Source organism: Asparagus officinalis, chromosome 1 (assembly GCF_001876935.1).
Source record: "Asparagus officinalis chromosome 1, Aspof.V1, whole genome shotgun sequence".
Taxonomy (NCBI): Eukaryota; Viridiplantae; Streptophyta; class Magnoliopsida; order Asparagales; family Asparagaceae; genus Asparagus; species Asparagus officinalis.
The window spans coordinates 27,980,479-27,990,853 of NC_033794.1; positions in this window are offsets into that span (position 1 = coordinate 27,980,479).

Genomic DNA, 10,375 nt, shown 5'->3' on the forward strand with positions numbered 1-10,375 from the left:
AAAGCCAAAATCCCCTCTCGATTCGTTCCATGAACGAGAGGTCCACAAATTGAACGATCAAACCTTTAAACAGTTAGGATCGTCTCAAATTCCCATCTTGGTCAAACCTTTAAACAGTTAGGACCAAAGCCAAAATCCCCTCTCGATTCGTTCCATGAACGAGAGGTCCACAAATTGAACGATCAAACCTTTAAACAGTTAGGATCGTCTCAAATTCCCATCTTGGTCAAACCTTTAAACAGTTAGGACCAAAGCCAAAATCCCCTCTCGATTCGTTCCATGAACGAGAGGTCCACAAATTGAACGATCAAACCTTTAAACAGTTAGGATCGTCTCAAATTCCCATCTTGGTCAAACCTTTAAACAGTTAGGACCAAAGCCAAAATCCCCTCTCGATTCGTTCCATGAACGAGAGGTCCACAAATTGAACGATCAAACCTTTAAACAGTTAGGATCGTCTCAAATTCCCATCTTGGTCAAACCTTTAAACAGTTAGGACCAAAGCCAAAATCCCCTCTCGATTCGTTCCATGAACGAGAGGTCCACAAATTGAACGATCAAACCTTTAAACAGTTAGGATCGTCTCAAATTCCCATCTTGGTCAAACCTTTAAACAGTTAGGACCAAAGCCAAAATCCCCTCTCGATTCGTTCCATGAACGAGAGGTCCACAAATTGAACGATCAAACCTTTAAACAGTTAGGATCGTCTCAAATTCCCATCTTGGTCAAACCTTTAAACAGTTAGGACCAAAGCCAAAATCCCCTCTCGATTCGTTCCATGAACGAGAGGTCCACAAATTGAACGATCAAACCTTTAAACAGTTAGGATCGTCTCAAATTCCCATCTTGGTCAAACCTTTAAACAGTTAGGACCAAAGCCAAAATCCCCTCTCGATTCGTTCCATGAACGAGAGGTCCACAAATTGAACGATCAAACCTTTAAACAGTTAGGATCGTCTCAAATTCCCATCTTGGTCAAACCTTTAAACAGTTAGGACCAAAGCCAAAATCCCCTCTCGATTCGTTCCATGAACGAGAGGTCCACAAATTGAACGATCAAACCTTTAAACAGTTAGGATCGTCTCAAATTCCCATCTTGGTCAAACCTTTAAACAGTTAGGACCAAAGCCAAAATCCCCTCTCGATTCGTTCCATGAACGAGAGGTCCACAAATTGAACGATCAAACCTTTAAACAGTTAGGATCGTCTCAAATTCCCATCTTGGTCAAACCTTTAAACAGTTAGGACCAAAGCCAAAATCCCCTCTCGATTCGTTCCATGAACGAGAGGTCCACAAATTGAACGATCAAACCTTTAAACAGTTAGGATCGTCTCAAATTCCCATCTTGGTCAAACCTTTAAACAGTTAGGACCAAAGCCAAAATCCCCTCTCGATTCGTTCCATGAACGAGAGGTCCACAAATTGAACGATCAAACCTTTAAACAGTTAGGATCGTCTCAAATTCCCATCTTGGTCAAACCTTTAAACAGTTAGGACCAAAGCCAAAATCCCCTCTCGATTCGTTCCATGAACGAGAGGTCCACAAATTGAACGATCAAACCTTTAAACAGTTAGGATCGTCTCAAATTCCCATCTTGGTCAAACCTTTAAACAGTTAGGACCAAAGCCAAAATCCCCTCTCGATTCGTTCCATGAACGAGAGGTCCACAAATTGAACGATCAAACCTTTAAACAGTTAGGATCGTCTCAAATTCCCATCTTGGTCAAACCTTTAAACAGTTAGGACCAAAGCCAAAATCCCCTCTCGATTCGTTCCATGAACGAGAGGTCCACAAATTGAACGATCAAACCTTTAAACAGTTAGGATCGTCTCAAATTCCCATCTTGGTCAAACCTTTAAACAGTTAGGACCAAAGCCAAAATCCCCTCTCGATTCGTTCCATGAACGAGAGGTCCACAAATTGAACGATCAAACCTTTAAACAGTTAGGATCGTCTCAAATTCCCATCTTGGTCAAACCTTTAAACAGTTAGGACCAAAGCCAAAATCCCCTCTCGATTCGTTCCATGAACGAGAGGTCCACAAATTGAACGATCAAACCTTTAAACAGTTAGGATCGTCTCAAATTCCCATCTTGGTCAAACCTTTAAACAGTTAGGACCAAAGCCAAAATCCCCTCTCGATTCGTTCCATGAACGAGAGGTCCACAAATTGAACGATCAAACCTTTAAACAGTTAGGATCGTCTCAAATTCCCATCTTGGTCAAACCTTTAAACAGTTAGGACCAAAGCTTATGTTGTGCTCAAGTTTTATGGATGAAACAAAGTTTAGTTGACTATGATTTGAACTTTCAAATTATTAAAATCTTTTGTGATAACACAAGTGCTATAACACAAGTGCTATAAAAATTTTTGCATTCTAGAACCAAGCATATTGATGTGCGCCATCATTTATTACGCGATCATGTAGAGAGACAAGATGTATCCCTAGTATTTGTTGACACAAAATCTCAATTAGCGGATATATTTACTAAGCCTCTTGGAGAGGATGATTTTTGTCGCATAAGAAATGGTTTGGGCTTATGGCGAGACAGCAAACACTGTCTCGCCCGCCGAGACAGCAAATGCTGTCTCGCGAGCACTGTTCATCCAGAGGGTTATAAATACCCCCCGAAGGCCATTTTCACAGGGGCGGCCAGCAGAGATCAAAAGTTGAGCACTTGAGAGCAATCCAGAGCAGAGAGAGAGCAGAGGTGCTGATCTTACGGCCAATCCTTGATAATCAGGCTTTGACTTGATTTCAAGAAGAACGACTATCTTACATCGATAAGATATCGTTTCAATTTCTCACTTCGATAAACGAAGTCAGAATCATAAACCCCTCACGGTTCAATCAGAATCTGTGATTTGGTGGTCCACGAGTCAAAGCGCTCCCGGCACAGGCAAAGATCCCACGAAAGCAGTGATCCAAACAACGATCCTGCGTTTATTTTCTCAAGAGTTGTAATTTTCTTTTTGTTGTGTAAAAGAGTCTTATAAAAAGGCTGTTTTCTTTGAATTTATTGTAATCGACCGAAGATATAATGAATTCGACAACAAAACCAACTTTTGGCGAAAACAGATATTAGCTTGTTTTTCTATTTTCTCTCTAGTGCTAGAATGTAGGCAAAGAATTACTGATTTTACTTGAAGCTATTGGGACTCACACACACATTTTCATACTTAAGTTTTTAAGCGTTTTTCACAAAATACTATTTTTCACAAGTATGATGACCTATCTGCAAAAAAAAAATTCCAAACAGTTTGTTTTTAGTATTAAAAACATTTTACAAAGTTTCATAATTTTCAGAGGTCAAATAAATATTTTGCAAATATTTTAGTTAAGTCAAAAATCAGTTTCTGCAATGTATCAGAATGCGGTCGACAGGACCGGTCGACCGCACCTATGATCATTCATCAGTATTTTCTAGAGAGGCCGTCGGTCGACCGGTGCGGTCGATCGAAATCTCGATTTCTATATCGGTCGACCGTGCCGGTCGACTGATGATGGCTCTGCTTGTTTTCCAAGTTTTCAAAGTTGTTCGCGGTCGACCGGATTTTCGGTCGATCGACCGAAGCATTTTTTCGGTCGACCGAAATTCCCTTCGGTCAACCGAATTTTTTCTTCGTTCAGCCGCGACTTTTTTCAAACGGTCGATTGCCTCGTTTGCTGTGCTTACACTTAACCGTGTTTGGCACAGTCTGTGGTAATGGTCTGAAAAGGAGATTATTTTCTTAATTGGGAAGATTGGGTTGTGTTTTCAAAATGTTTAATCTCATCTATTTAAACCCTTTCTCCTTCATCTCCCAGCTGCCCTAACGTTTGCAAAAACCAGAGAGACTGCTGTCTTCCTGAGAAAATTTTCAAATCTGTTTTCTCTGTGGTTTTTGTGTGTGTTCACTTCCAAGCTTCAGTAATTCTTCTCTTTGCCATAGGGGCTGTGTAAAGAGAGAGTCTTGCATCTTTTCTTCTGCTGTGTGAGTGAGATCTTGTGTAGATCAACTGTGAGGGAGTGTGATCTGTTGAGATCAAACTGTGTAGTGAGAGATCGTGTGGGATCGCTGTGTAGACGAAGTTTCGGCTTCCAAACCGGGTGTGTAGTGGATTTCTCCTCGAGAGTGGGGAGCGGGGACGTAGGTCAGAGGACCGAACCTCGTTAACACATCGCGCGTCAAAGGATAACGATTCCTAACCCTATCTCTTTTACTTTAATCGCACTACTGTTTTGTGGTTTGCTTGTGTTTATTTTTATTGCATATTAGAGCATTTTGACCCTAATCACCCCCCCTCTAGGGTCCAACAAACTCATCAATGATGTATCCAATGAATGTATATTTCTGTGACTTAGCCTCTAGCTTGTCCCTGACATGGTCACTGATATGAACATAAGACATGCAACCAAATACTCGCAAGTGTGAGAGATTTATCTTCTTTTCACTCCAAACCTCCTCTGGAATCCCAAAATCTAATAGAACTGATGGCCCGTGATTAATAAGGTAAGCTGCCGTATGCACCGCATCCGCCCAAAATGTCTTAGGCAGACCTGCATATAATCGCATGCTCCTAGCACGCTCTGTCAAGGTTTTGTTCATCCTCTTTGTAATGTCATTCTGTTACGACGTCTCTGGAGTAGTCCTCTCTAACCGAATGTCATTTGTAGCACAGAACCTCTTGAACTCCTCCAGCTCGTATTCTCCACCATTGTCCGATCTCAGACACTTCACCTTCAGATCTGTCTCATTCTCCATCATGACTTTACACTTCTTGAAGACTCCAAACACCTCTGACTTGTGCTTCATGAAGTAAACCCACACCTTCCTCGAGTGATCGTCGATGAAAGTGACATAATATCTCGAACCGTTAAAAGAAGACACACAGGCTGGACCCCATACATCTGTATGAATCAACTCTAGTTTCTGAGCCTTAGGTGACCTTCCACCCTTCTAGAAACTAACCCTCTTCTGCTTCCCAAAGATGCAGTCTTTACAAATCCCGACTTCCACGGAATCGATCCCAGTTAACTTTCCCTGTGAATGTAAGATCTTCATCCCCTTCTCGCTCATGTGTCCTAGCCTGTTGTGCCACAAATCTGTACTCTCTTTGCCAACTATAACTACGAGGGTGTCACTCGCATGTAAGGTGAGGTAGAGAGTTCCTAGTTTGTTGCCTCGAGCAACAACCATCGTATCGTTGGAGATTCTCCACGAATCCCCTATGAATGTCGAAACATAACCTTCTGCTCCAAGCTGTCCCACTGAAACAAGATTCCTCTTCAGTTTTGGCACGTGTCTCATGTTTTTTAAGGTCCACTTAGAGCTCTTCATCTGAATCTGCACTTCACCCTTTCCAATAATATTACAAGGCTCGTTATTCTCCAAATACACCTTTTCAAAGTCCCCTGCTATATAGTTCTGAAAGAGCTTCCTGTTAGCAGTGACGTGGAAAGAGGCTCCTGAGTCGATGACCCAAGAATCCGAGTCGCTATCCATAGCAAGGATCAAAGCATCCTGCATGATATGAGCCTCCTGCTCACCCGCATCCTTCTTTGGACTATTGCAGACTGAAGACATATGGCCCTCCTGGCCGTAGTTCCAACACTTCCCTTTGATAGGCCTAACCTTCGAGTTTGGCCTCTTCTTCGACTTCGACCGATTCTTGTTTCGGTTCCCTTTCTTCTGGCTTCTGCCTCTTTGTTCGAAATTTAGGGCTGAACCTAAACCTTCTGATTCGGACGATTTCCTTCTAACCTCCTCGGATAGAATCATGATAACCACCTCACTCAGCTTCAACTTTTCTTTTCCCGCTGAATTGCTAATTGTCGTCACACAACCTGCCCAACTATCCGGCAACTACGATAGTAACAGTAGGGCCTGCACTTCGTCATCAAACGTGATGTCTACGGAGATAAGTTGATCAACAATCATGTTGAACTCTCTGAGATGCATCGTGAAGGATCGTCCTTCTGCCATCTTGAGGTTGAAAAGAGTCTTGACGAGATGCACCTTGTTTGCTACCGATGGTTGCTCGTACATCTTCCCGAGCGCTTCCATAAGCCCCACCATCGTCTTCTCCTTCAAGATATTGTGGGCTACTGATTTGGTGAGCGACAACCGGATTTTCCATAGAGCCTTCCTATCCAGTATCTCCCAATCACCATCTGACTCCTCTTTCTTCTGTCTATTTTCCTTGTCCATCAGCGGGCAATACAAGTCCTTCTGGTACAGATAGTCCTTTATTTGTGACTTCAAATAGGCGAAGTCTAAGCCGTCAAACTTCTCGATCTTTGATTTGATTTCCTATGCCATGGCTTTCACATAAATTGCTAAACAAAGCTCTGATACAAGTTATTAGGGATTCGAAACAATCAAATCGAACCCTTGCCCTTCCGGACCTTGTGTTAAAAGTAGGAAAGTAGGAAATTGCCCTTCCGGACCTTGTGTTAAAAGTAGGAAAGTAGGAAAATTCACCACAAATAAAGATCAAAACTTGTAGAAACAATAAAGGAGACGAACACACAGATTTAACGAGGTTCGGCAACGTGCCTACATCCTCGGGAGCCACACCACACAATTCTTTTTTTAATTGAAGAAGAAATGCAAGCTCTTAAACTAGGGTTTTATCTCTCTGAGATTCTCTCTTTTTTTCTACCGTCAAAAGCTCTCTTTTTCGTGTTCTTTTTAAACCCTAAAATGTTTAGGTATATAGAGTCCCAAAAGATACAGAACCCAAAACAAATTAGGAAACTATCAAACTACATCGCGGTCGACCGTAGCGGTCGACCGCGCAGGTATCGCGGTCGACCACACACCAATCACGGTCGACCGTATCAAAAACCCGAGACCAAAAATCCTACAGGGTTGGTGCGGTCGACCACCGCGGTCGACCGCCTTCAGATCCAGCTCCTCCTGAGCTCCTGTGCATATTCGCGGTCGACCGTCGCAGACTCGCGATCAATCGTGGATCTTTCTGGCAGTTTTTCTTTATCGTTTAGATTCCAGCTTGGCTTCAAACTTTGGGTCTACACTTTAGACTAACATGAATGGCAATCATAATAGCTACAAATTAGAATTAACATGTGTGTTCGATAGAAATTTATGTTCGAATGGAATCAGAATAGCAAAGAAATTAGGGAAACCCATAAAAAAGGTCTTGAATGCTAAATTATCTACCACTTGTACCATCGGGATGGTTAAGATCTTTTGATAAAGTTTTTCTTTGATGGAAAATAGGGCCAAATGCCCTATCATTACTTGTATATTATTACTTGTATATTAAACTGTAGAGTATAAAAGTTAAACAAAAGAACATATCTAATGGTGATTTCAGCAGCTTCCCCCGAGATGGAGAAAATTGCCAAATTACTATTAGATGTCTTAGGTACATGAATGTAATCAACAAAGTAACAGATAGTAGAGAGTCACAAAATAGACAAAAGGGACAAAATACTGCTGCCGAGAGATCAAAGATTCCCATTACTATCCTCGCTGGAGGAAATTAGCTCTGATAGACCTCTCGCGCGAATGAGGTTTTTCAGTTTGAGAGCCTTCTTGCAAGAGGAAGCACCTGTCCAGAAAAGAAGATAGTAAGTTGGCTTTGAGGATATTTACTGTGGAGTGGTGACAGAATGTGAGAAGATACGATCACTGCGAGCTTTCCAAAGAACCCACCAGACTATCGGGAAACATAAACTCCAAAGAAGACGGACTGAACTGTCGAAGGACCAATCCAAACATATGCCTAAACACTGACTGATATGAGTAGGGAGAGAGTCAATGCTAATTCTTGGTAGGAACTGGGCCCAAGTTTGATTTACGAAGGTGCACGAGAGGAAGAGGTGATCATGGGATTCCTGACCACTGCAGAATGAGCAAGTTGAATCACCTACCCAGCCTTGAGAGGATAGCCTATCTTTGGTCTTCAATCTATTCAAGCTCATGAGATAGAGGAAGAATTTGACTTTACTAGGTAGTATGTTGTTCCATATAATGGCTCTGTATGGACTGCGAAGACCTCCATCAGACAATAGGGAGTAGAGAGATTTAACCTTGTGAAGCTTGGCGTCCGACAGGGGCCACGTAGGTTTGTCGTCTATGGAGGAAGGATGAAGGTAGGTAGCTGCTAGTAGCTGGCTGAGGGCTTGAACTTGGTACCTTTCGCTATCGTGAATGGGTTTTCTTATAATAGGACTCCATGACTAGCGATCTCCACAGAATCTCCCTTGAGATGTGATGGATACACGCTTGGAGAAAGCTAGGTTATATGCCAGAGGAAAGAGGCTAGCTAGAGAGTTATCCCCTATCCATTTATCTTCCCAAAAGTCGATCCTTAACCCCTTACCTAGTGACCATTTGACAAAACCTGAGAAGTATTGGTAGCAAGATTGAACATCCTTCCAGAATTTGGAGCATTGATTGAGGGGAGGGCGGTTATAAAGGTTGGTTGGGTATATGGACTGGAGAACTCTGCCTACCTGATTGTTACTATCAATGAATTTCCAAAGTCATTTGGAGAGAAGGGAGATGTTGAAGATATGGAGCTTGGAAACACCTAGCCCTCCACAATCTTTAGGGGAGCAAATTGTATCTCATTTAACTAAGTGCTTGCCTCTGGAGTCGACAACAGTCCCTCCCTATAGAAAATTGTGTCTGATTTTATCAATGTCCTTGATAAGTCAGGTAGGGAGTTTGAAGAAGGACATGTAATAAAGAGGAATGGATGATAATACTGATTTGAGAAGGACCAAGCGGCCACCAAATGAGAGATGTTTGCTTTTCCAGAGGGAAAGTTTGTGATGAAAAAGTCCAGCAATGATTGCCAATCAGATCTAGACAGGATACCTCTCTTCAGAGGTAGACCTAGGTATTTGAAAGGAGGAGATGCAAAGGAGCAATTTAGGATTTTGGCCAGACGAGGCCTCTTAGTAGAGGATTTACCACTATAGAACATATTAGATTTAGAGAAGTTGATGGTCAGGCCCGAGACATGTTCAAAAAGATAAAGAATGGCTTTAAGATTGGTAATGTTTGGGGAATTCTTTGCAGAATATGATGGTGTCATCTGCAAACTGAAGGGATTTGATGTTGTTAAGCATGCCTTTGAGATGAAGTTCTAAAAGATCACCATGTTTAGAGCTTTTGTGAAGCATGCTACATAATACATCCACCACTAGGAAAAAGAGCATGGGGACGATGAGATCTCCTTGTTTGAGTTCTCTATGACATTTGAAGATTTTGGAGGGGTTGCCGTTGACAATGACAGAGGACTTGGAAGAGGAAAGAATGGAATGAATCCACATGCATCATTTTTGACCGAAGCCTCTGTCCTTGAGGAGGGACATGAGAAAATGCCAACTAACACAGTCAAATGCTTTACTGAAGTCAATTTTAATGATGCATGCCTCAATTTTTTGGAATAACACTGATTGATCATCTCATGACCTAGGACTAGGGAGTCTAGAGTGGATTTGCCTGGCAAGAAAGCAGTTTGAGTCGGATGAACCAGGGATGGAAGGATGGGGCTGAGTCTATTGGTTAGGACTTTTGTTAATATTTTGAGCAAACCATTGAGAAGGCTTATGGGTCTGAAGTCAGATGTATTGCTTGGAGAGGGGGTTTTAGGGTTTAGGGAAATTTTTGTGGTTAATTTCTGAGGGGAGGAGGGCTCTGGCTTCTTCGAGGATATTGAGGGAGTTGATAGCATTGAGGGTGGCAGATTTATTACGAGTGATTGAACCGAAAACAGATTTCTTCCACCGTTTGAGTATGCGTTTGAGGAGTTTAAGTTTGAAGTGAAAAGACTGCACAGGGTTACCATGATATTTAAATTCATTCCAGCATGAAACAATGAAGGATGAGAAGGAGGGGTGAGAGAATCATGCTTTTTCCAGCCTGAAGAGAGGCCTGAGAAGAGGGCATGAAGTATCTAAGATGAGAAATTCATGGTCAGAGAAAGACGTAGGATGACAATACTGAACAACTGAGGGGAATTTTGATTCAAAGTTAGAGGAGATGAGGAACATGTCTAGCTTGGCCCCAAGTAAATTGCTTGCCATTAAGGGGGAGGTCTATGAGGGAGAGGGAGTTGACAAGGTGACGAAAATTGATCATATCAGAAGAAGAATCAGTACTTCCACTTCTCTCATTGGTCGAAAGAGTGACATTAAAGTCTCCAAAGAGAGACCAAGGAAAAGGGAACATACATTAAATTCTATGAAGCTCCCACCAATAGACTTCTCTATCTAGTTTGTCGGTGGGTGCATAGACAGAGGTGGCCAGGAATCTCCAATCAAGAGTCCTGTGATTAAGCACAACAGAAACAGAGAATATACCAATGTAGGAATCTAGGCATTCAAGCAAGGAATTATTTCATTCCA